The following is a 27,766-nucleotide window of genomic DNA, read 5'->3' on the forward strand; positions in this document are numbered from 1 at the left end:
TTGGAAAGGTGGGAGTACCCATTGTGAACAACAATGATTAATAGCATTACAGGGCAGGTAAGGTGGCTTTGTAAATAGTTTTGAACATCAGACTGTTGAGTTTCAGGCTATTTGTTTATAAACTAACATTGTGCTAATAGTTGCTTAGAGGAAGCACAGTTCTATTCATGGATGATATTTGAAATAAGACACATGGGTGCAGATCAATCTGACATCTATGTGAACAAATCCATTAAAGCCTGGTCATTATGTGGAACTGATGAATACTTTGTTGTCAGACCAGGGTTTCAGATGGCCACTGTGAACTGTTAAACTTGTCACACCTAATATATCAGATACAAGTGAAATAATAGCTTTACGCTATGTTAGTCTGATCTATCTTATCACTTTATAATAAATTATTTATGTAGAAATTCAAATTAAACTTCAGGTACAGGAAAACTATGTAGGAACACACATTTTAAGGAAGGCAAAGTCATACATAAAACAGCCTGCATGCTTTACATGTGACTATTTTGTGAGATATCAGAAGAATAAAGGGTCACAGTAAGAATGATGCACATAGGATAATGAGTAGGCCAGTACAATAACAAGTTATAAGTTTCTTTGTTATTTTAAGTATTCTAATATAATCTATTAGCAAATTATTATAATGTATTAGGAAATTTTGTTATAATTAATGCGATTCAGAATAAAATATTTTCTATAACCAGTTAATTAACTTATCTGGTCCTTTTTAACAACCAAATTGTGAATGAAAATTTTTTATGAGGCATTTTGGTAGATTTTATAGTACTTAATGTGTGATGTTAATATAAAATTTGAGAATTGGAATAATAAAAATTAATATTATACTAGAATGAGAGTGACTATCTCTGTTTGCATTTCCATTGCTGTGAAGAGGCACCATGACCAAGACAACTCCTATAAAGGACAACATTCAACTGGGGCTGACTTACAGGTTCAGAGATTATCATCAAGGTGAGAAGCATTGCAGCATGCAGACAGGCATGGTGTGGGCAAGAAGCTGAGAGTTCTATGTCTAGTTCTGAAGAAAACCAGGAGAAGGCTGGCAAAGCTCATCCTATAGTGACATACTTCCTCCACCAAGGCCACACCTATTCCAATAAATACACAATTCCTAATAGTATCATCCCTGAGGGCCAAGTATTCAAACGCATGAGTCTATGAGGGCCTAATATTTTCAAACCACCACAATGACTAACAAACTAGTACCACTCAAAATGCATGGTCATCTTGAACACAATTTATGCTAAATTTTCAAAAGATGCTTGCTCATTGTTGATTTAAGTATTAAATATTTTGAACCAGTACTGCTAAATCTTACTAAAACGGAATTGACAAAAACCAATAGTATTAACAATAAAATAATGTTTGGTTGAATTTAGAAAATTTTGCTACTTCATGAAAAATTACTAATGAAAATAGGTTGATTTTTTAAAAAATTATGTAATTTTCAGAAAAATACATTTAAAATATGTCTTCATATCTATGTAATCTATGTTTGTGATCTTAAATTTTCTCAGACTATTGTGTTATTCTCATGATAACTGATGATATTTAGTGTGGACAAAAGTGCAACAGAAAAAGGCTTGATTTGTTAACATTAGTGTAGTTTTGGTTATTTTATCAAATTCTGGTTCGTGGTAACCCAAGTATAATGTACATGTCATTTGTCAATCAACATGGGATGGTATGATATAGTGTGAAATGGTAAACATGGCTGAAAGAGTGAATCACCTCTCTGTCAGTGTCAGGGTAAAGTACAATAAAGCTCTGAAATTTGCCGATACCAGGGTCAGAATACAGTTCATCATGTAGAAGCACAAGGCACGAATTCTCCTCACCTGTCATTTCTATTACCTTCTCCTGTGCATATAAATAGTAATCAGAGCTCACAGAGAACTCTTACTAAATTCTTGCTTTTCTTTTAAACCACACTTAGTGTCCCACACTGTTTTGATACACTAATTACTTGGTGGTTTGAGAATTCAGCTGGAGCTTTTTGATACTTCTGTCACTTAAGACTGAAAACACTTTTAAAGTGGGTTTTAAATAAAAACCAGATATTAATATTACCAGAATTTGAGATGTGCCAGATTTGCATTTCTACAGAGAAAAACTACTATCTAAAATCATTTCTTTCCTGAGGTAAACTAATATTGAATATAAATCTCATGTTGACTCATCATTCCATAAAATCAATTTCCAGTGTGAATAACTTTCTAGTCACTGATTCCCAGCCCCTAACTCCAAGGGCCACTCCTCCCAGGGCTCAAATAGGCTAAGTGTGGACCCATACCTCTCCTACCACTCCTGATATTCAATCCCTCCAGTTCATGCCCTCCTCCTCATCTGCTTTCTCCTCTCTGAGCCAGTGTATTGGCAGTGTCCAGACACCACTGGCAAAGGGAGTCAAATCACAATACCACACTACATGACTCCTTCAGCCTAGATATTTCTCTTCCTGGCTCTCATTAGAAAAGATCAGGCTTGTAAGGCATAAAAATGAAATAAAACAAAATAAAACAAAACAAATATCTCAGAATAGGACAACACAAAAAGAAGTAAAAGAACACAAGAAACACAGACCCACTTACCTGATAGTCAGAAATTCCCTAAGAACACAAACTAGAAATCACACTTTCAAGGGACTGGTAGAGCCTAAAGGATGTTAAAATAAATATGTTAAGAAAAGAAACAAGTTCTGAAGCAACTTGTTAGACAAGGAACTTCCAGAGACGCCACTGAGCTCATTTTCTCTTGGCTCGCCATTGCTGTGCATGCAGCCTATGCTTAAGAGGAATTTGCCTACCCAGTGAGATGCTCTGGAACAAAACTAAATTTTCATTTATAAGTGATCATTTACTGGACATAGCTCTGGGTTAGAGATCTCCATGTGTCCACTTCTCCTTTCATCTCTAAGACCCCATCTGGTGCAGATCTTTAGAGGCCCTGTGCATGCTGCCCCAGTCTTGGTGAATTCATATGTGTGTTGGTCTTGATCATTTAGAGTTTTCTTGATGTACTTCATCCTCTCCTGCTCTCCTATTCTTTCTACATACTCTTCTTCAGGGTTTCTTGAGTCCGAACTGGAGGGGTTTGATGGTGACATCTCATTTAGGGATGAGGGATCCAAGATCTTTCACTATCTGCATAAAGTTTTGCTGTTGTTTTCTGTATTTGCTCTCACCTGCAAGAGAAAACTTCTCTGATGATGGTTGAGAAAAGCACTGATCTGCTTCCCTGGCTATAGTGTGTGTCTCACCTTTATATGTTTCCAAGTACATAATACTCACTTCAATATTTTAAATGTATGTCATAAAGCCTTTACAACAATCCAAGGCTTTGGAGCAGCAAATGCTACATTTATATACATTTTTTAATGATTATGTGCCATGCTAACAGGTTGAATAAATATGGTAGTTTGAATAAGCATGACCACCATAGACAGGTGTTTGAATGCATGGATCACAGAGGAGCACTATTAGGAGCTGTGGCCTTCTTGAAATAGGTGCAGCCTTGCTGGATGTCAGGAGCCATCCTAGAAAGGCTAAAGGCATGCAGGTGACTTTCATAGAGATGGTAATGTTATTTTTCATGGCTGCAATAGATAATTCTTTTTTCTTCTTTTTTTTTAATTAGGTATTTTCCTCATTTACATTTCCAATGCTATCCCAAAAGTCCCCCATACCTTCCCCCCAACCCCCTACCTACCCACTCCCACTTTTTGGTCCTGGCATTCCCCTGTACTGGGGCATATAAAGTTTGCAAGTCCAACGGGCCTCTCTTTCCAGTGACTAGGCCATATTTTGATACATATGCAGCTAGAGTCAAGAGCTCTGGGGTACTGGTTAGTTCATAATGTTGTTCCACCTATAGGGTTGCAGATCCCTTTAGCTCCTTGGGTACTTTCTCTAGCTCCTCCATTGGGGGCCCTGTGATCCATCCAATAGCTGGCTGTGAGCATCCACTTATGTGTTTGCTAGGCCCCTGCGTAGTCTCACTAGAGACAGCTATATCAGGGTCCTATCAGCAAAATCTTGCTAGTGTATGCAATGGTGTCAGCATTTGGAGGCTGATTATGGGATGGATCCGTGGATATGGCAGTCTCTAGATGGTCCATCCTTTTGTCTCAGCTCCAAACTTTGCCTCTGTAACTCCTTCCATGGGTGTTTTGTTCCCAATTCTAAGAAGGGGCAAAGTGTCCACACTTTGGTCTTCATTCTTGTTGAGTTTGATGCGTTTTGCAAATTGTAACTTATATCTTGGGTATTCTAAGTTTCTGGGCTAATATCCACTCATCAGTGAGTACATATCATTTGAGTTCTTTTGTGATTGGGTTACCTCACTCAGGATAATGCCCTCCAGGTCCAACCATTTGCTTAGGAATTTTATAAATTCATTCTTTTTAATAGCTGAGTAGTACTCCATTGTGTAAATGTACCACATTTTTTGTATCCATTCCTCTGTTGAGGGGCATCTGGGTTCTTTCAAGCTTCTGACTATTATAAATAAGGCTGCTATGAACATAGGAGAGCATGTTTCTTTCTTACTAGTCGGAACATCTTCTGGATATATGCCCAGATGGATAATTCTTAATTGCAAGGCTTTCAGAAAACTCATCTCAGGATCGAATTTTATTGCTGATATGCCTTTCTCATATGCCTTTTTCCACAAAGTATATGGAGTTTAAGAAGAAGGAAGACCAAAGTGTGGGATGCAGGAGGAAAATAGAAGAGAAGAGATGTAGAAGCAACATAAAAGCAGAACAACATAGTGGAATGTAACAGTGGCTGAGGAGAAAAGAGATGAGACTAAGAAAGATCTGTAGAGGGAGCAGAAAGCAGCAGGCAAGCTTTTCTTATAATAAGACAGGTTTTTAAAATTCATTTAGCATTAAAAAGCTAGAAGCTTTTTTCTTTCTCATTGCAATATCAGTTGAAACTTACTTTCCATCCAGAATGAGTGAGTTCTTTATGTTCTGGTGCTTGGGCATTTGCTATATTTGTGTATGTGCATCTTTATGTCTCTCTCTCTCTCTCTCTCTCTCTCTCTTTCCCTCTCTTTCTCTCTCTCTCTCTCTCTCTCTCTCTCTCTCTCTCTCTCTCTCTCTCTCTCTGTCTGTCTACGAAAGAATAGTGTGTCTGTGCAAGCATGGAAGTTGAAGAGGGAGATTGTTGGACCCCCAAAAGATAAATGTGCCTATTAATGTATATATGTTTATCCATATTTGCCGCTGTAAAAGTTTTCCTGCTGGTTCAATAAAAGTTAATTGCTCTAAACTTCCTTCCTGTCTGGGCCTGGACTCTCAACAGAAGAGAAAGAAGCCATTAGTCCTTTACTTCACCCCTTGCTGTTAAGCAACAGGTGTTAATTAGCCCAGAGGCTTCTCGGTTCAGAGTTACTTAGAGTCAAGACAGCTAAAAGTTATTATATTAAGCAACTTTTACTCTCCCAAGATCAGGTCTTGCCCCTGTCAAGGGCTATCTTCCAGAGAGAGCCCCACCTGGGGCTTAGGTCCCCACAGTTGGAGGAAGTGTGTTACTGTGAGGTGGGTTTTGGGGTCTCCTATGCTCAAGCTTCACAGTGTGGCACACAGTCTCTTTCTGTTGCCTGAGGATGAAGATATAGAGCTTTTACTCCTCTAGTACCAGGTCTGCCAGCATGTCATGATGCTTCCCACAATGATGATGATCATATAAACTTCTGAAACTGTAAGTCAGCCTCATTTAAATATTTTCCTTTGTAAAAGTTGCCTTGGTCATGGTGTCTGTTCACAGCAAAGAAACCCTAAGATAAAAAGTATGCATGCTTAAATGAATAAATTTAAATTATGGGGAAACATGCAATTAGTGTTTAAAAAGATAGAAAATATCATCTGGAAATAAAAAATATATCACATAGTTCAAACATATTCAGAAGAAACACAGTATGATAAGGCCCATCCTCAAATACATGCAAACACTTGTATGTAGAAACTAAAAAAAAAAAAAAATCCAATAAAATGGTTCAAAACTCAAAAAGCTATTTTAATAATTGATGGAGTTTGACACAATTCTGTAACTATATATACCCGGTGTCTTTACTCTGTAGTATTTGCTATTAATTAAGTTAACGTCTTTTATCCAAAACTTAAGTAAGTTTTTAAAAGTTTATGGTGGCGTAGAGATGACAGAAAGAGAATACATACACATATCCACAGAAATCAAGAAGAAGAGGAAGAAGAAGAAAAGAAGTTTTAAAAAGGAAAGATGGCAAGGGCAGAGAAGAGAGACAAAGAGAGGAAAGAAGACAAAGGAGACATCAAGTGTGGAAGTGGGGTTGGGGATTTAGTTCGGTGGTAGAGCACTTGCCTAACAAGCACAGGCCCTGGGTTCGGTCCACAGCTCTAGAAAAAAAAAAAAAAGAATGGAAGTATATAATGCCAGTAGTTGTACTTACTCTCTGTCAGTAAGCCATTTTTCCCTTAAAGTAAATGACTCCTCAGACAGCAGACTATGAACTGCCCTTAGCCTTCATTTTATATCTGTTCCCTTGGATTAATTCCCTTTTCGATGTTTTCCTTACTGCTATGTTGATATGTCTTCACTGTATAACTTTAGGCATACAGAACTATTATGTCGCCTTCTTCCATGCATGAGTCCTTGTACTGTTTCTTTTTCTCTGATAGGAAAGGAACATTATGTATAAAAAGATAGTTCAGAAATTTGCTCATGGGCTCATTTTCAATGGCAATGATTTTTGAGCTGTGATCAATGATAAAAATCAGAAGTTTTTGGTTTTTTGTTTTTTCGTCTTAGATTTTAACCTGACTTCAAAAAGTGTTCTTCTTGTCCCCATTCTGAAATGAAGCATCCTTTTCCTGCTGGAAGGCATTGGTTACATTGCCACTTCCAATGCAATTCTTACCAAGTTTCTTGCCTTGGTCTATTTGCAGTGTTTTATTGGCCTCTGTATCTGTCATTCACATGTGACCATTACTATAACCTCTTTGAAATAAGTGCTAATGATATTCTCTTTGCAGTTAAACACTGTCAAATGAAGGTGAAATATCCCTGTCTAGGGTACAGTAGACAATACCTCAATTGATTTTTCTTAGATTAAATTGCCTAAGCCAACATGCCTCAACCATTCAAAAATTCACAAGGCATGCGTTTAGCATCAGTATGGGTTAAACCATATTTTGAGGTTCAACCATAGTTGGACACGATTAATTAAATTAAAAATATCCCCCCTCATATAATTTGAGTTTTTTAAAGATAAATATATCTAAATAAACATGTAGCTGTCTAATCCTAATATAAACAAATTATATTTAAAATTTGCAATGAGGGTAATATTTTGCTTCTGTGTTCAGTAAGTTTGAATGATTACCTTTTGGAGTATTTTCCTTCTATTGAATCATTTGACTGGCATGTCATTTTCAGATTATTTGAACACTTTGACCATTTTTCTTCCATTCTTTCTCCTGTCGTGATGCCAATTACAGAAGCCAGTTCCTTGAGAATACTAGGCAAGTGCTACACCGCTAAAGCAAACCATAGCTCCCAATGTTTTCTTTTGACTTTCTCCTGGTTAGACCATCTTCAGCTGTGGAACAACCCTTTTCAACATCACATCTAGTTGGAGCTAGAAACAGAATATCTCCCAATGGAGGAAGTGAGACTTATCCATCATTTGTAGTAAATTTGTGAAGGAAAATTCTCTGAATGACAAAGTAATTATAGCACCACCATAAAGTGAGTTATTGTCCCTCATACTAAAGTATTCTAAATTTAACTCACTCCTCCAAGGGAAGAGAACATTACTATAATAAGTAAAAACATATTTTGTCAATTGACTATTGAGGAAGCTTTCTGCTCTTGTCATTAAAATCAAGGTAATCAACTGAAAAAGAATGGATTATTTTGGTGCATTCTTTTGGAAGTCTCAGTTTATTGACATTTTCCTATTGCTTTTGAGTCTGTGTCAAGAGTAAACATCAAGAATTATGTGGTAGAGCAAAGCTGTTCACCCAATGATATTCAAGAAAAATATAGAAGACAGTCATCAAGAACCTAATATTCCCCCCAAGTGAGCTAAACAGAGAATTACTGAGCTAAACAGAGAATTCTCAACAGAGGAATCTCTAATGGACAAGATGCACTTAAAAAATGTTCATCATCCTTAGTAATCAGAGAAATGCAAATCAAGATGACTTTGAGATTCAGTATTACACTCACACTCAAGAGATAGCATGTGCTGTTGAGGATGTGAAGCAACAGAGACATTCCTCCAGTGCTCTTGTAAACTTGCAGAAGTACTTTGGAAATTGATTTGTGTTTTCTCAGAAAATTGAGAATATTTGACCCCAAGACCCAGATATGGCACTTCTAGGTATAAACCAAAAAGATGCTCCACCATACCACAAGGACACTTGTTTAATTATGTTTATAACAGCTTTCTTCATAATAACCAGAAACTGGAAACAAGTTAAATGTTCCCTAACTGAAGAATGAGTAAAGAAAATGTGGAACATTTACAACTGTTAAAAACAAGGACATCATGAAATTTTCAGGCAAATGGATTGAACTAAAATATATCATCTTGAGGAAGGTAATCAGGACAGGAAAGACAGCCATGGTATATACTCACTTCTAAGTGTATATTAGCCACAATGTATAGACTAACCACACTACAATTCACAGACTCAAAGAAGGTAAGGAACAAGGAGGACCCAAGGGAGGATGCTTGAATATCACTTAGAAGAAAAAACAAAATACACATTGGAGATGGAAGGGAACTGGATGAGACAGGAGGTGAGGAAAAGAATATGGTTGAGAAATCAAGTGATCCGGTGTAGGCAGAGTGGGGAAAGAGAGGGCTGGGGGGGGGGAGACAGAAATTCATGGGTGGGAACATCTCTGGGATGGGGGAGGATCCAGGGAGTACCTGGGGGTGAACCTTGCTGAGATTACTAACAGTCAGTGATATGGAGCCTGAAGTGGCCACCTCCATTAGCCAGGTAGGATTTCCAGTGGAGGGATGAGGACACCAACCTACCTACACAACCTTTAAGATGTTTCCTGCCTACAAGATATGCAAGGATAAAAATGGAGTAGAGCTTGAGGGAATAGCCAACCAATAATTGGCCAAACTTGAGACTCACCCCATGAAAGAGAGCCAAACCATGACACTATTAATGATACTCTGCTATATTTGCTGATAGGAGCCTAGTATAATTACAATCAGAGAAGCTTCACCCCCACGCTAATGGAAACAGATGCAGAGACCCACAGCCAAACACTAGGCAGAGCTCAGGGAACTTTGTAGAAGAGACTAGGGAAAGTCTGAGGGAGACAGATGGGTCAAGGACATCACAAGACCTACAGAGTCAACTAACTTGGGCAATTGGAGTCTCCCAGACTCTGAATCATCAATCCAAGATCATGGATGGACTGCATCTAGACCCCCTGTACATGTATAACAGATTGTGTACCTTGGTTTTCATGTGGAACTGCCCCTGACTCCATTGCCTGCCTTTAGATAATTTTCTCATAGCTGAACTGCCTTGAGGAGGGGGCAATGGGAAGAGGGTACGCTTAAGGGGATACTGGGAGGGAGAGAGGGAGAGGGTCCTGTTGTTGGATTTAAAGTGAGTAAATAAATAAATTAATGAAAAAAGAAAACAAATATGGATCTAAATAATAACAATTAATAATAATAATAACAATAAAATGGAATAGGACAAAATAAACAAGCAAATGGAAGAAAAAAAAAGCAAAAGAGTGAGAAACACATGGATGCAGAGACAAACAGATTTACAGATATTAAAAACTAAAATCAGGAGCCATAATATATTAAAAGGATCTGCAATGTTGGAAAAATGGCATGAAAGTAATTATGAGACAATGAACCTTCAAAGATGCCACTGAGTTCATGTGGTGCTTGCCATTTATTCTTGGGTATGAGGTCTGGCCTTAGGTCTGTATCTGAAGTAAGACTCTACTGGAGAAATTTGATTTTTCCTTGGTGAGAAGTTATTAATTGAATTTAAGTTATGGGTTAGATTTGGGGCTTGTGTCTTCTTTTAGCACTCGACCTCATTTGGTGTATATCCCTGTAGGACCTGTGCCTGATGCCACAGCCTCTGTGAGCTCATATGTGCATCAGTCTTGTTTCCTTGGGATCCTTCATTTTATCTGGATTTTACAATCTTTCTGCCTCCTCTTAAACTGCACTCCCCTTAATTTCCCAATCCCTGAATTTCCCAATCCCTGAGGGAAGTGACTTCATGAAGGCATCCCATTTAGGAATGAGTGTTCCAAAATCTCCTAATTTCTACCCAGTTGTCATGGCGTGGATCTCTGTATTTGTTCCTATCTTTTGCAAGAGGAAGCTTCTCTGATGATGGCTGAGCAAGGGACTGATCAGTACGTAAATATAATGTTGTTAGGACTCATTTTATTGCTGCAATCCCTTAGCAGAACAGTATTATTTGTTTTTATCTAGTCCCTGGATTATTAAGTCTTAGATTGTCTGGAACTTGATTGGTATCAGAATTGGGTTCCATCTCATGCAGTGGACATTAAATTCAATCAGATTATTGGCTGGTTACTCCCATAAACTTTGTACCACCATGACTCTAGTTTGTAGGTCACCATTGTAGAGTAAAGGTTTTGTAGCTGGGCTTGTGTTTATGTTTCTCCTTTGGAAATAGATACATACCTTCCATGAACAATAGTCAGAAGGAATGAAGGCTCTAGGTAGGCACCAGCTCATGAGTTGTGTAGATTCTGTCTTCAGTGATAGATAGAGGTTTACTATCAATTTTTACGGAGAACAGCCTTAGTAATATCTTAGGTTGTTTCATGATCTCCATGGGCCATTTTGGTTAACAACTTTATTATTAACAACTTTACTAGATGCACTGTAAACTTCATTTATTGATAAGAGATGTTCAGTTATTTATCCAGATGTCTATTTTACTATTTGTATACTTGTATACATTTTAGAAAGTGTCTACTATACTAGGTTTCCTTATGATCTCTTCAAATGGCCCTTAGTTTTCTTTTTTCTTGTTGTATTCACTCCCTCGATCCCCACTTCCCACCCTCTACACAGTTGAAACAGTTCTTGAATGTTCAAGAGTAAAATTGCCAGCATATAATGATTGCCTGACATTTCAAATTTTAAAAACATTTTTCTGAACTTTATTTAATATTTGAATAATAACAATTTCTATAAATAAAGGTTTATTTTACCATGTAGTGATGAACTTTAAAAACAAAAACAAAAACAAAGACGGGTAAATCATACAAAGCAGAAAATTAGCACAAAAAACACTTTTTAGTTTTGACTCCCCTTTGATGTGATAAAATTAATCTTGAGCTGTTACTCAATAATTAATACATCAACAATGTTCTGCTTTTCAGACGTTACATTATAATATTAGTTTTTTTTAGATACCTGAGCTCAAGCAACTCTTGTTATTAGAATAATGTGTTTTAATATCATGTTTTTCTCCTATTTATTTTATTTCTTTTGTGGGGAAAATACAGATTTAATATTTAGAAAATAAAAATTATACCCCTGTGGGTTTTTCTTTATAGTTTTATGATTGTGGCTTAATCTTGTTTATGTGCATTTACTGATTATGTTTTTCTTCTTCAGGCACTAAGGAACTCAGAGCCTTGGGCAAAGATGGTGAGTACTCCATCACTGAACTATCTTCCCAGCTCCAGAGATAGTTATAACTCAGCCCCTTTTATACTAAGTAATATGATTGTTTCCAAGCTTATGTTACAATGCATTAGTTCCTTAATTCAGCACCAAATATTTTATAATGTGTTATAATGTGAAATATATTATTGAAATGGCTATATATTTTGTACAGCTGTTAAGAATGATTTGTTTCTCCTTTCCAATGGTATGTTTGTTGATGGCATCCTAGTTCAGTCCATGTTCAGACAGCCTCATTGCTGAGAATTCATGGGTATAGCTTCTGACCGACATTCCTAGGAAACACAATCTCACAGAAACATTTCTGCTCCTCTGGCTCTTAAAATCATTCCAGCCTGTCTTTCTTACGGATTCTTGATTTTATAGGGCCTTAACCCTGTACAAAGAACTAAAGAGAACTAAAATATGCAGAGAGTTAGAAAAATAATTTCCCTCAGGAAATAGCATACCAATTGGATATGCAACACCAAATGGTCAGCCCTGCAAACATACATAGAAGTAAACTACAAACTGAACATTTTGTACTTATAAACATGAGTGTACACACATGCACATAGATATATGTATATAACAGCTAAAGAAAAGAAGTGGTGAATTTGCTAGAGAGAAGCAAAGGGCTCTGGAGGGAGAAAAGTGGAGGCAGAGATGATATAATTACATTATAGTCTCAAAAATAAAATCATAATTAAAATGCATGATATATTTTAAATAATCTATTTTCATACTCTATTTAACATACTAAAACTTACTGAAATTTTATTTGAGTACAAATTTTTTCTGTAATTGAGTGGCCACATTAAGAAAATTTGTCCAAGAAATAATATAAATAATTTTAAATGTTTAAAGAATTCATTGAGTAAACATATAAATGTAGAAGTTCGACATATTTAATAAAAACAAATAATCAATTCATTAACCAATCCAGAAAAGGACTAATTGTTCTCAGATACAAATGTAGTTGTAACTACTCTTGAACATCTATTGTACAAAACTGAAATTCATTACTTCATTCTGTAGCCATCATTCTCTTAATTTGTGAGAGTCAACCATTAAAATGGAGAATGAAATGACAAGTATAGCACTAGTTGAAAGAATTTCAAAAAGAAACAAAAATGATAACGAGTACATACATTGCCATTGGTGAGGGGGTGAGGGTTGGGTGGTGGGAGTTAGAGTTGTGTATGGAAACTGAGGTTGTCAACTGCCTTGCCCATCACTGACACACACTGAAAATCACTTCCTAACCCTTTTGACTTCTTGATATAAAGGAACCTGTCAGTCCTCACTAAAATACCCACTTGTGAGCCAACACATAAACAAAGGAAGCTGCTCCCAAATGGGTTTAGACAAGTGTGATTGAGAACAGAGTATAAGGCTCTTTCCATCTTCATTGTGGTAAGTTAGTGTGGTACTCTGCCCAGCAGGAAGCTCATATAAGCATAGACATGTTTGCAGCTGTGTGCAATATAGTGAATGGAAACTGAAAATCACCAGGTTTTCCATAGAAAAGTCATGAATATTCAGACTCTTGTATGTTCATTCAAACCAATATATCTCTCTCTATCAAAGGTTGTCCTTCCTATGAGGTAGTCTGCTGTACTTCCTATAACAAATTTTCATTTCATTTTATTTTGCTTTATTTTATTTTATTTTATTTTATTATATTTCATTGTAAAACATTTTATATTTTGACAGAATCTCTCACTATATAACTCAGGCTATATACAAAGTCACAAGTCTTCTGCCCCGGCTTCCCAAATGCTGATATTACAGGTGAAATCCATCATAATTGGAAAACTTTTACTATTGTCTTGAGAGAAATATTATTTGAGCAAAAAGTTTATGGAAAGGGGCAATGTGTGGCTGACTTCTGTTGATCACATAATTTAATTTTAACGACTCTGAGCAAATATTTTATAAATAGCTTAAGTATTATGTAATGGAATTCATCGAAATAGTGGACAAATAAAAGTAAGAACACTTTATATTTTAGGAATAGTTATTCTTCCCTTATGTTGTTTCCCTGTGGCTTTTACTACCCTAGGAAATATTGAGGCTTCATCTGACTCCTTTCTCTGCTCTTCACTGAAGATTCTGGATGATTTGATGTTTTTTTTAATTATATTGGCAAATAAAAACTAAAAATAACCTAAAATGGTATCAAATTGAGATTATCGAGCACCTTCAATAAATGTGAATTGAATCACAAGAAATATCTTTAATCAATGTTATTTTCTTTGAAACGTTGTATAAAAGAGTATCTTAGGTGAGGTGACATAGTCACAAAGGAAAAAACAAGGTAGGTACTCACTGATAAGTGGTTATTAGCCCAAAAGTTCAGATTATCCAAGATTCAATTTACAGACCACATGGAGCCTAGGAAGGAAGATCAAAATGTGGATGCTTCAGTGATTTTTAGAAGGGTAAACAAAACAATCACAGGAGGAAATATGGAGACAAATTATGGAGCAGATCCCACCTGGGGATCCATCTCATATACAGCCAACGAACTCAGACATTATTGTGGATGCTGGGAATTGTTTGCTGACAGGATCCTGATATAGTTGTCTCTTGAGAAGCTCTGCCAGAGCCTGACAAATACAGAGAAGGAAGCTCTGTAGCTAACCACTGGACTGAGCTCAGGGGTCCCTGATGGAAGAGTTAGAGAAAGGACTGAAGGAACTGAGGGGGTTTGCAGCCCCATGGAGGAATCAAGAATTTCAACAGGCCAGACCCCCTGGAGCTCCCGGTGAATGGGCCACCAACCAAGTGGAGTGACCCATGGCGCTGGTCACATATGTGTCAGAAGATGGCCTTGTTGGACATCAGGAGGAGGAGATGCCCTTGGGCCTGAGGGTGTTTAATGCCCCAGTGTAGGGGAATGCCAGGGCAGGAAGATAGGAGTTGCTGGGTGGGGGAGGATGCTCGTAGAGGCAGGGGGATGTGGGATGGAATGGGGATGGAGGGTTCCCAAAGGGGAGACCTGGAAAGGGGAAGACATTTGAAATGTAAATAAAGAAAATATCCAAGGTGGGGGGAGGGGGATGAGAAGACTAGAGAAAATATGCTAATTATTGTAAGTGCTCTCTGGAATAAACAGTCTAACAATTAAAAATGAAGATTAAAAAAGATTAAAATTCTTAAGAATAGAATTAAAAGATAAAATGTAGAAACTTGGAAAATATCTGTGATATCACAGATACAGGGAGGAAGGGTGATTTCAGTCCAATATATTTTCCTCATGTAAAAAGAAACATCTCAATGAGAAGGGAAGTGACCTGTCACGTGTTCTAATGTCCTGTTAACTAACTGTCAGTGTTCAAATGGGAACATCTGTACCAAAGAGATAGCTCACCTTTCAGAGCACTTGCTGCTTTGCAGAGGACCAGGTTCAGTTACCAGTATCCACATGACAGCTCACAATTACCTGAGATGTCAGTTTTAGGAGACTTAATACCTTTGTCTGTCCTCTGTAAACTCCTCCATACTCATAGTGTGTACATGTCCAGGTAGGATCACTCACATACATTTAATAAACTAAATGGATCTTTTAAGAGAGGGAAAATAGTTATTTTAACCTTCTATGACTATAAGGGACATGCAGGGGTATTTTATTTTCCTCTGTATGACAGATTGTCCACAAATATTACAACAGAATGATTATATTGGAAAATTTGAAAATAAACAATATATTATGGCTCAATGTTATTTCTGTATTATGCTAATAAATTGACTTTGAGAATAGATTAAGCTTTTGCTCTTTGACTACAATCCTGAATTCTTTCTTTCTTTCTTTCTTTCTTTCTTTCTTTCTTTCTTTCTTTCTTTCTTTCTTTCTTTCTTTTTTTTTTTTTGACGAGGGCCAAGGACAATTGGATGCCACCATTTCTTCTGGATCACTTCCCATTAGTGACCTATAAATATGGTGGAATCAGTAACTATTACCTTGTAGTGGCCAGGATTTTATGAGTCAAACTTCTGCCCCTTATTCCATCTAACCTGAGTCAAATGGAATGCCTCAGTACATCTGGTGACAACTTATATAGCTTGATGGCTTAGTTTGCCCAGTGGATAATTGGATTGCAATAATTCATACTTAATATTGTCCTACAAATGCCCTGTCCCTGCAATCCATTCATCACATGAACTTCCATGGCCCCAAACCCCTTACGATACTGATGCTTTATCCCCATCAAAAATAATCACACAAATGTCCACATAAAATGAGGAAATATCTCAGTGTCATTTTTACCTTTTCAGAAAAAAAGTCTCAGTGCAATTGCAGGAAAATGGAAAATTTGTACCCAGTCACTGCCATGTACCACTCTGAAACAAGTTTATTTTGGATCTGGATCTTTTCTACTCTATAAAGAAGCCAACAAACATATCTTATTGCCTTCATCTTATTAAGTATGCACACCACAGTGTTCTTAAGGTTGCCTAGCAACTACAAAATCATGAGATAGTAGAATTATAAAGCCCAGTGAAATAAGCAGTTACATTGGCATACTTACAGTGAGAGGGAACATGCTGGCTTGGTCAGCCTACATGCTTTTGAGACTTAGAATGGTCATTGTGAGAATTGTGGGCCAATTTCATGAAAGTATCCTTAGTCATCAACTCCTGCTGTATTATCATATAGAGGAATATCATTGAATTTTTCTATACAGTCATTCATCATTTTATTTTCCAGTCTTTCAAAGAGCAGTTTACTGTTAAAATAAATCTATGTAAGAAAGATTCTAACAGATATTCTGAGCATCTTTCTCAACCATTATAACATTAAAGGCAAGATTCAGCCTGTGATATTTCTCTGTGTCATATATTTTACTAGTTCTCTAAATGAAGTTCAATTAATGTGAGATGTTTCCAGAGATTTTGTTAAAATTTTGTTCAATTTAAACCAAGTAACAAATATCCCTATTCATTTATAGTATCAAGTGCTCAACTAATATAAGCTAATTGAATACCTATCTAATTAATTTCAATAAGAAAACATTTCCCTCCTATAGTATGGAATAAATATTTATGTTTTCAGTCCAGAATCCAAATATTGTAAGTGAGGTCACTTTCCAGTCTTCTAATGAAGTTATGAGTCCGTACAGAAATGTATATATGCATGCATACATGCATAATACATGCATCCACCCATCTATGCAGACATCCATACATGCAGCTATCCTTTCACCCATTCATTTATCCTCCATGCATCTGTTTGACCATCCCTCCTCTCATTAATCCATTGTTTACATTTGACACTAATATAAGACTAAGGAAAGAAATGTATAGATGTTGTGATCCATAAACATATAAAATTATCACTACAGAAATACACAGTTATTTGAGAATGTAGAATTAGCAGCATTCCTTTAGTGAGATCTTCATTAAACTGACTGGGGAGCTGCCACGTGTTGCCTTGTGTTTGGCATGATGAACAGTCAACAGCATGTGGTAATAAGAAATTGCAAAAAGTGCCATTGTGTTTGAATATGGATTCCAATGGAGAGAAGTAGTTGCAATCAGGACCTGCCAGGAAATAGTTAATGTGCCACATGCTGCTGGGACTTGGACCAGGTGAAAAGAGAAAGAAAAACAGGCCTAGTGAGCACAATTTAGTACACTGACTCATAAATCAATGGTTCTCAAAATTAAATAGAATTAATCAATATATACCAAACATGGACCAAATAAAGTATGGCAAACATAGATTAAGTAAAGAACGTTAACTTTTTCACATGCCCATTATAATCTTCTTCTATTCTTCTGCTATTCCTCATTCCTCCATTAAACTGTTACACCACATATGCTAACTACTTACACTGAAAGATTCATTCCTCATACAGCATTGATATTTGGTATTTGCATTTCTCACACAGTGTTAGAATTAGTGTTGCCACAGCTCTTATCAAGTCCAGCAAGGGATCTTCTTAATCTATTAGCTTTCAGATCCCACATTCCTGACACTGCAGTGTCTTCACTGGTGTGCTTGAAGTATGCAGCTGATATTAAACCACAAATGTATCAATATTATATATTTTTTGTAATAATAGTTTAACCATTTTTTCAGTACTATTCCTGGAAACAACATTTTAAAATGTATCTTCATTATGTTTAATTATGTGTAGATATTTGTGTCTCTATGTTGGTAGGTACAAAAAGGACAGGTGTCATGGAGGCCAGAAACTTTTTATCACTTGGACCTGGAGTCACAGCTGGTTGTGATTGGCATGGTTCTGATAATCGAATGTTGGTTCTCTAGAAGAGGAACAGATGCTCTTAACCACTGAGCATTCTACCAAGCATAATATTTGATCCTTTATTGGTTGTGAGTAAAGTGTCAGCAAGAAATATATATCATATTCAAATGGGAGGGCAGTTAAGGAGATGCTAAGTGTGAGGACAGGCAGGGAAGCCTCAGAAACATCGTAATTTCCTGAGGTTGATAGGAATAAATAACCGGATAACCCTCGCCCTCCAGAGGCAAGAGGAGAAAAGGGGTTACTCAGATAAATGTCAGAAGTCCCTGTCCAGTGAGTGTGTCTGACGGGAGTTACTGAAGGTCTTTTCTTTCTTTCTTCCCCCTCCCCTTGGATTATGGCCACTTGCTTCAGGTGATTGGGTTTGCATGGTTCATATAATATTTTTAAATTATTTGCACTGATTTTAACTTTTGGAAATGGGTTTGAATGTCCTGGGGAAGTTGGAATTCATCTATCTGTGCAATCCAACCCAGAACATAAGATTTAATTTTTCTGTGGTTATCTTTTTTTTTCCTGGTTGACTTCCTCCTGTGAGCTAGGAAAGTGACAGAGTAGTCTCACTGAATGGTGAAGATACTATACAGTTGACAGCAGCTCTACCAAATTAATATATGAAAAATCAAATTGGAAAGATTCATGTAAGACAGAGTGTTGTCTGAGAAGTATTGACATGGTAAAATGAGGTCAGGCAACTGCAAGCAATTGAGCAGAATAAAATCAATGATGAGAACGCCAGGAACGACTTTGCCACTTGATTCTGAGTGACATTTCTTTTCCCCCTAGGGGAGTCAGAAATAGGTGAATTACTAACAAATTCCCTTAAACAAATGGAACATAGAGTCACTGAACAACGAGACAGATTAATTTAGTATCACTTATATAATATGAAAGTACTTTTACTGTTAATGGTAGCGTTATAAATATGGTAGCAAATGTTAAAAATAGAATATTATCATATGCTTATAATTTCATCAGAAATAAGAAAGAAAATTTAGAAAATAAGCAGGTGGCTTTACAGGATATTTTGAGTAGTTCAAGTTTTCTAATCTGACTAAAATGTTAAAATGAAAAAGAATATGGCATCTTTTTCTCATATACATCAAATTTTAAATCAACTTATGAAAAATTTCAAGTAAATATAGGCTCATGGTAGCAAAAAAACAAAAAATAGTAGAGGGAGCTTGTGAGATGACTAAGTAGGTAAAAGTGCCCACTATTCTTCCAGAAGAATCCGGCTCAGCTCCCAGCAACCACGTGCACCTCAAAACCATTTTAATTCCAGTCTCAGAGGATCAATGCTCTTGTGTTGGCCCCCACTGTCACCAAACAAGCATGTAGTACACAGACATATAGGTAGCAAACACTCGTATACAAATATGAGTATGCACAGTATGCCCTCTGTTTCTGTCCTGTCAATGTTTATGTGTGAATATTCTAAAGTATATAATTTAGGAACATCTATATAGTTTGTCTTATCTTACATGAAGTACACTGTTGACAAATTCATACATTAATTTTATATAAAGATTGTGTCATTAGCATATAATACAGAACTTTTTTTCTCAAAGCTTATGGGCTGAAATCTTATAATTTTGTAGAAAGTAGGGTATCATTATGCACTGATTGGTGGAGGAAGAGCTAGTGAGAGGCTTGGATGAAATAGCTGGTGAGCTGTGACACCTCTAGCCTCTGTTCAACTCACTCTTTATAGGTCTATATTGATTATTTTCTTCTACTCTAGTTTGAATGGGGCTTCCTCCAAGCATATATCTACTATCCATAAATTCATAAATTGAAGCTTCCCAGACAGTTAGTAAGAAATTTGTCTTGGGGATAGAGTAATGCCATGAGAATTTTGCATTTATAAATGGGATTGGTTATAGTTCCCTACAAAGGCATGGCGTTTAGGGCAAAGGATGAGCCCTCAACAGACACCACATGACTTGCACTTTCATCTGATAATTCTTACAACATTGAACAATAAGTTTATTTGATAGTTTATAACTAACCCAGTCTAAGTCAGACTTTTAGGAATAGAAACTTGAAATAATGGCACTGAATTCAGTACTAAGTTCTGCAATAAATAAAAGAATATATGGGAGTTACTCAGCAGCTGGGTAACTGGTAAAGAATGGATGCGTGGTGAAACTCCTGAACCAGTGTTGCTGAAATAGGATGTGAAAGCAATTTTAGTGAGAGCTCAGAAGAGTAGGAAAACTGTGGAAGAAACATCTGTTACCTTAGATAGTACCTTAAAAGTCATGAATAGGATACTAGTTGTAGAGGCACACGGGGGGGAGGGGTAAAAGTCATGTTAATGGCATTCCAATGTTAGTAGCACTCTTAAAACTGGGTGAAAAACAACTATTGTGCAGCAAGAACTTGTGAGTGACGAAATAAGATACTTGATAGAAAAGAATCACTCATAAAGGTTTGTAGGAATAACCATGACTGCTTGTGGTATAAATTCAAGAGGTAAGAACTTACTTGAAGGAAAAATGGACAAGCCAAAGCAAGCAGAATTTAAAGATCTGAAAAATACTCAATCTGCTTTGTATACCTTATAACAGATGAGATAGCATATTTGAGAAAAAGCATCCAGACTATATATCAAAAGCCCATAAGGATAACTTCTGTGTCGTTCAGGAAGATGAACAAAAGTGACCACAAAGGACATTTGGAGATTGTTTATTCTGTCACTCACTTCCCAGCATTCTAGAGCTTTAATGCAAGCAGTTCCAAATGAGAGGTCCAGGCTGCCTCCATGAATTTGGGACTTGCTGCTATGTAGTCCCCTACATTTCTTGCTGTACATTAATAACACAATCATCATCTGTCCTACATAATTCTAGTATGACAAGGTGTATACATCAGTGACTGCTTCTTTTGAGAGTCTAGGTAGTAAACCTTGTGTTTGTCTACATACTACAACTGTCTAGAAACAAAGAGTAAAACAGCTGTGGGAGACTGATTACCGCAACCTAGATTTCATAGAATGGCCTATATAGCTTCAAGTGCTAGGCAAATGTCTTTCCCATGCTGGGAAATCAACACTGGAACCTTGTTTGTTGGGCAATTGAAGCTGAATTGTTCTTGATACCATGGAATCATAAAGTCATTAACTTGGACTTCTATGTCAATGTAAAGCTGGGTACCCATCATCAATGGAACAAGGCTGTAGAGTGAGGCTAGGACACTGGGGACCCAACTACTGCCCTAGTGACTTGGCCAAGTGACTCAAAGCGTTAGATAATAGTATTCTCAAGTTTTATGACTTGCTCTTACACTGTTGGGGCTTTGGACTTAGGAACTGTTATATCTTTAACCTTTCTCATTTATCCTAGTTACAATAGAATGGCTGGCTTATATGCCTGTCTCACTGCCGTATTGTGGAAACATGTAACTTGGCTGATCTTATAGGCTCACATTTGGAGAGCAGTTTCCCTCAGGATAAAGAGTGCTTTGAGTCTCACTAAAATATGTTTGATGTTATTTTGAGACAAGACTCTGAGCTTGAGATTTTGGAATGGATGCCAGGAAAGCTATGATTTGGAGAGAAAGTGGTATGGGATATTTGTGTCTTGCTTTTACAGAAGTAAGAATCAGGGTTACAGTGGTCAGAATGAGTACGTCCAACTGCCTGATTTGTATTTTAAATGCACCTCTCAATATAGTATTAAACAGTGGGGCTTCTTGGAGATGGATATATCATGAGAAAGATCTGCCATTAAGAATGAAATAATTGTCTTTAAATAAGAGGCCCAAGGGAATGCTGGTAACTTTTTTTTTTTTTCAAGACAGGGTTTCTCTGTATAGCCCTGGCTGTCCTGGAACTCACTTTGTAGACCAGGCTGGCCTTGGTAACTTTTAACACGTGAACATGATGACAGAATGTTTCACATAGGCATAAATAGGACACTTTATAAACTTGAGCTTGCCTTGGCTATTCATGAACCTCTTTTGTTTACATATTTCCTTGTCTACATATGCAAAAACAAACTTTTACATCATATAAGATACACAAAGAACAAGAAGTTATCTTTCTTTTTACCCAAACGAATACACTATATTCTGGAATAATGATGGGCACATATTGATTAGGTGAATTGGTAAAAGTCAGTTTCTTTTTCAAAAGAACTCCCAGGGGTCAGTTGACTCTGTTGATCTTCCTATGGGGTTTCTTTCCCCTTTATACCCTCAATCCTTCCCACAACTCTTTCTTAAGTGTCTGCAATCTCTGCCCAATGTTTGGCTATCAGTATCTGCTTCAATTTCAGTCAGCTGCTGGGTAGATCCTCTCAGAGGACAGTTATGAGAGATTCTTGTCTGCAAGAATAAAAGAGTATAATTAATAGTGTCAGGGACTGGTGCTTGGCCATGGGGGGGGGTCTCTGGTTGAGCCAGTTATTGATTCAATTTTCCCTCACTCTGTTCCATCCCTGCCTTTCTTTTGAGCAGCAGTGGAAACCAAGTGCTCAAATACATGAACCTACAGGAGCATTTCACATCCAAAGCACATCATTTGTCCATGTATGCAGAGATGTCTCCATTTAGCCACGTGTATGGGTGTGAACATTCAGACCATCTTCCCAGAACAACTTTGCATGTATGAGCAGGCACAGACTATCTATATACTTTGGTACATGTGCACAGGTGTATTCTACCTGTGTGGTCAGTCACATATGTGAGTGTGTGTGTGTGTTCATATTGTTCTCAGAGAAGATCAGAAATGTTGTGTTGCTTTTTGTGTGGTTTGCACTAGAACTGCAGGGTATGGTGCATGGGCCGAGAAGTGAACATTAAAAGAAGAGTGACTTTCACCTCTAAGTACTGTAAAGGGATGTAAGTAGCTCTCTTGATGTGATAAACAATTGCTCCTTCTTATCCCCCATTCTGGGAGAGAGTAAGTCTCACTTGGGTCTATGGCTCAAAGGTTTCTATTGTGTGTATCTAACTCAGAGTTTTCTCCTTCTGATTAGAGGTATGCTTCTTAGACCCAGTGGACAGTTTCCCGAGTCTTGTCCTGTTTTCTTTGAGTGGAGCTTGAAGGGAAGAATTTTAGCCTCCAGAGCTGCCTGGGTAGTGGTTGACTTTCTTTTTAATGGCTTTGGATATGGGAGGAAAGAAGATTGTTTGTCAGCACTTATTTTACAAATTGGCTGAGATTCTTGTTTTGTGGACTTGCCAATCCTCCTGGGGATCCACCCTATGTTGCTCATAATTGTTTTCAAGTATGTTTTATGTTTGTTTGTTTGTTTGTTTTTGGTTTCTGCCTGTCTCTGTACCAGCGCATGACATACCTCTCTCACCTATGCTCTGCCCTCTGTATGATATCTCTGGATGATAAGAGAATAGGATGAAAATTTTAAGGTCCTTTTAAACAAAACTTTCTTTGTCTTCTGTATATAACCAAACCCCAATCTTCCAGCAAACCTACACACACACACACACACAAAAATGTCTGTAGCTTTGATAGATCCACAGGGATTTCAGACACTTTCTTTCTTTCTTTCTTTCTTTCTTTCTTTCTTTCTTTCTTTCTTTCTTTCTTTCTTTCTTCCTTCCTTCCTTCCTTCCTTCCTTCCTTCCCTTCTTTCTTTCCTTCCTTCCTTCCCTTCTTTCTTTCCTTCCTTCCTTCCTTCCTTCCTTCCTTCCTTTCTTTCTTTCTTTCTTTCTTTCTTTCTTTCTTTCTTTCTTTCTTTCTTTCTTTCTTTCTTTCTTTCTTTCTTTTTCTTTTTGGCAATGCTAAATTCTAGTTCTTTTTTGACTTTATTGGATATTTTCTGTTTACATTTTAAATGTTATCCTCTTTCCTGGTTTCCCCTCTGAAAACTCCCTGCCCCTATCACCTCCCCTTTCCTCTTGCTCACCAACCCATCCACTCCAGCTTTCTGACCCCAGCATTCCCTTACTCTGGGGCATAGAGCCTTCACAGACCAAAGGCCTCTTATCCCATTGATGTCCTACTAGGCCATCCTTTGCTACATGTGCAGTGCAGCTAAAGTCATGAGTCCCACCATGTGTACTCTTCAGTTGGTGATTTAGTCCCTGAGAGCTCTGGGGGGTACTGGTTAGTTCATATTATTGTTCCTCCTATGGGGCTGCAAACCCCCTCAACTCCTTGGGTACTTCCTCTAGCTTCTTCATGGGTATTCTGTGCTCAGGCCCATGGATGTTTGTGAGCATACACTTCTGTATTTGTCAGGCACTGGCAGAGCCTCTCAGGAGACAGCTATATCAGGCTCCTGTCAGCAAACACTTGTTGGTATCCACAATAGTGTCTGGGTTTGGTGGTTGTATATGGAATGGATCCCCAGGTGGGGCAGTATCTGCATGGTCATTCCTTCAGTCTCTGCTCCACACTTTGTCTCTGTACCTCCTTCCATTGGTGTTTTGTTCCCCTTGCTAACAAGGATTGAAGTATCCACACTTTGGTCTTCCCTATTATTGAGTTTCATGTGGTTTGTGAATTTTATCTTGGGTATTCTGAGCTTCTGGGCTAGTATACACTTATCAGTGAGTGCATATCATGTGTGTTATTTTGTGATTGGGTTACTTCACTCAGGATGATATCCTGCAGATCCATCCATTTGCCTAAGAATTTCATAAATTCATAGTTTTTAATAGCTGACCAGTACTCCAATGTGTAAATGTACCACATTTTCTGTATCCATTCATCTGTTGAGGGATAGCTGGATTCTTTCCAGCTTCTGGCTATTGTAAATAAGGCTGCTATGAACATAGTGGATCATGTGTCCTTCTTACCATTTGGAACATCTTCTGGGTATATGCCCAGGAGTAGTATTGCTGGGTCCTCAGGTAGTACTATGTCCAATATTCTGAGGATCTGCCAAACTGATTTGCAGAGTAGGTGTACCAGCTTGCAATCCCACCAGCAATGGAGGAGTATTCCTCTTCCTCAACATCCTTGCCAGCATCTGCTGTTACCTGAATTTTTGATCTTAACCATTCTGACTGGTGTGAGGTGGAATTTCAGGGTTGTTTTAATTTGCATTTCTCTGATGACTAAGGATGTTGAACATTTTTAAAAGTGCTTCTCTGCCCTTTTGTATTCATCAATTGATAAATCTTTGTTTAGATTTGTACACCATTTTTAATAGGGTTATTTGGTTTTCTGGAGTCTAACTTCTTGAGTTCTTTGTATAAAAGTATCCCAACAAAAATAAGCCCAGGACCAGATGGTTTTAGTGCAGAATTCTATCAGACCTCCAAAGAAGACTTCATACCAATTCTCTTCAAACTATTTCACAAAATAGAAACAGAATGAGCATTGCCCAATTCCTTCTATGAAGCTACAATTACGCTTATGCCTAAACCATGCAAAGACCAAACAAAGAAAGGTAACTTCAGACCAATTTCCCTTATGAATATCGAGACATTGGAAATCTTAATGAGGGTTGGTGAGATAACTCATCCAGTAAGGCTCCTAATTCCTGTATTGAGCATGGGAGTGTTAGACTCACTCCAGACAAAAGAACTCTTTCCTTTGGAATCTGTGTGCGAACCAGCTAAAGTTACTCTTTTTAGTGCATTTTCTTGTGTATAATTTTTATGCAGTATTTACAAAAGGCACCATTTAGAAAATAAACAACAAATCTGAATGTGTTTTCCTTTTCTCATAAAAATCTATACTTATCACTTTTCTATTTCTTTTTAGGGACCTTTTTTGTTTGTACTTTGAAAGTGAAAAAGTCAGTACAAGATGAATAAGCTTAATAGAAACTGGGAACAAGGAGTAGAGCATTTTCTAGGTTGAGTGACTTTATTGCTTTAATATGTAATAATTTTGGGGAAAATTTACACATTTTTGCTGCTCAGGAGAGGTAGAGAGGAACACTATGACTCACGCATATTGCTCCTAATCTCTGTCTCTAACAAATGGTTCCATGTGTTTGTTTGATGACCTTTGCTGGGAGCCTTTGGTAATAAGGCTCAGAATTAAGACATCAGCAGACAGTGTGCACAGATGGGCTTCAGCTGATATTCCAGAAAAATAATATCTTTATCCTCCAGCAATTTCTCCACAAATCCAGGCCACCTTTCTGTCTCACAAATAACTTGCTTTCAAATGCTGCTGCTATTTTTTGCCATGATTAAAAAAATATCCCATAATTTTTGAACTCTGAAAAAATTCTGTAACTAAAATGTATAAGGGAGAACCAACTTACCTCTCCTAAGGTGGGCAATATATATTTTTTCCTTGATCAGAACCACTGAATTTCATCAGGATCATTTTCACTTTCTGGAAAGCTCCTTTACATTGCACTCCTACAAATCTAAAAATGAATTAGCCACTGCCTTGAGTCACCTTTGGAAATTAAGTTTCTGTATTTGTTCTATCTATGGGAGTTGAGCAATAGGTTTCATTTTAGCTGGAGGGAAGCTATACTTCTAGAAATAAGTTTTCCCTAGCAGTCTCTCCACAGACCTACCTCATGTAAAAGTAACTAATAAACACGAAAACAAAACTACCTGAATTGCTCAAGGCCATGAAGAAATTAGAGGGAATCATAGAAAATTGGTTACTGGGATTTAAACAAATGTTTGGGCCCTGTCTGCTTTCAATTTTGTATTTAGATATGTGTTTCTCTGTGTGCATGTGTGTGTGTGTGTGTGTGTGTGTGTGTGTGTGTGTGTGTGTGTTTGTGTGTGTTTGTCTGTTGGTGAGAGTATTTATGTTTACATATGGAAGTGGGAATATCTAAGAAAGAAACCATATCACATCAATTTCACATGCAAATCCAGTGTCTCACAAAAAAATAAAAGATCTTTTCCTGTTTGGTTTATTCTACTGCTGTACCAGTTAGCTTTTTTTTAAGCTCACACAAGATAGAGTCAACTGAAAAGAACAACCTCAAATGAAAAACTATCTCTTCTACATCAGACTGTAGGTGTCAGTTTCTTGATTAATAATTTATATGGAGGGTGCAGCCCACTGTGGATGGTATAATACATGAGCAATTGTTCTGGGTTATATGGAAAACAAACCAGGTTGAGGTAGATGCTCTTAAGCAGCGTTCATCCTTCCCCTCCGCGTTATCCTTGCCTCCAGGTTCCTACCCTGAATTCACTCAGTTCAAAGACTGTGGCTTAGAAGAGTAAGCCAAAACAATTCCCCCTTTCCCACATTGCACATATGGGTTGCATATGTATTTAATGAGCACTACACGATGGGTGCACTAACATTCATCTTCTCTTAAGATGTAATACCATCTTGCACATTGGGTGATCTTAGTGTGCCCTTAGTTCACAAAGATAAAAGGCAAGAAACTGTTGGAATAGACAATCAGAGCTGCCCTAAACATTATACTATTGCCTGTTGAATCATATAGAAAAGCTAGAGTAGCTTTGAATGAAAGCTATAAGGGATCATTTTAACAAAAAGGAAGTTGACATGATTTGTATTTTTAAAGGAATGGTGATGTCCCTGTAGCTGTATTTATGACATCTACTCTAATGTGAACTGCTTTTAGATTTAGGAACTTGCATATATGTTCCATTGAGAGGTAAATGTTATAGAGCCAATCATGAATGCCTCCCTCCTGAATGTTTAGGTCCTAAACGATAACCATTTTTAAGTTGAAAATTGCCAAAGATAAAAATCATAAATATATAATCAAGAAAGTTAATTAAAATTCATTTTTGTTTCTTTTGTTTTATTATACAGGACAACAGTTAATTGGGGACGGCTTATACTTTCAGAGGTTTAGTCTATTATCATCACTATGGAAAGCATGGCA

General features: G+C 37.2%; 1 long non-coding RNA gene across 1 annotated transcript in view; it reads left to right on the forward strand.

Annotated features, from left to right (window-relative positions):
* The window catches only part of Gm20756 (predicted gene, 20756), a 45,802-nt gene that overhangs the window by 12,784 nt on the left and 5,252 nt on the right, over positions 1-27,766 (forward strand). Inside the window, exons 6-7 of the long non-coding RNA NR_040771.1 lie at positions 902-981; positions 11,677-11,709. This is a non-coding gene — a long non-coding RNA (predicted gene, 20756). The remainder of the gene's footprint in view (positions 1-901; positions 982-11,676; positions 11,710-27,766) is intronic.

Source organism: Mus musculus, chromosome 6 (genome assembly GCF_000001635.26).
Source record: "Mus musculus strain C57BL/6J chromosome 6, GRCm38.p6 C57BL/6J".
Classification (NCBI taxonomy): domain Eukaryota; kingdom Metazoa; phylum Chordata; class Mammalia; order Rodentia; family Muridae; genus Mus; species Mus musculus.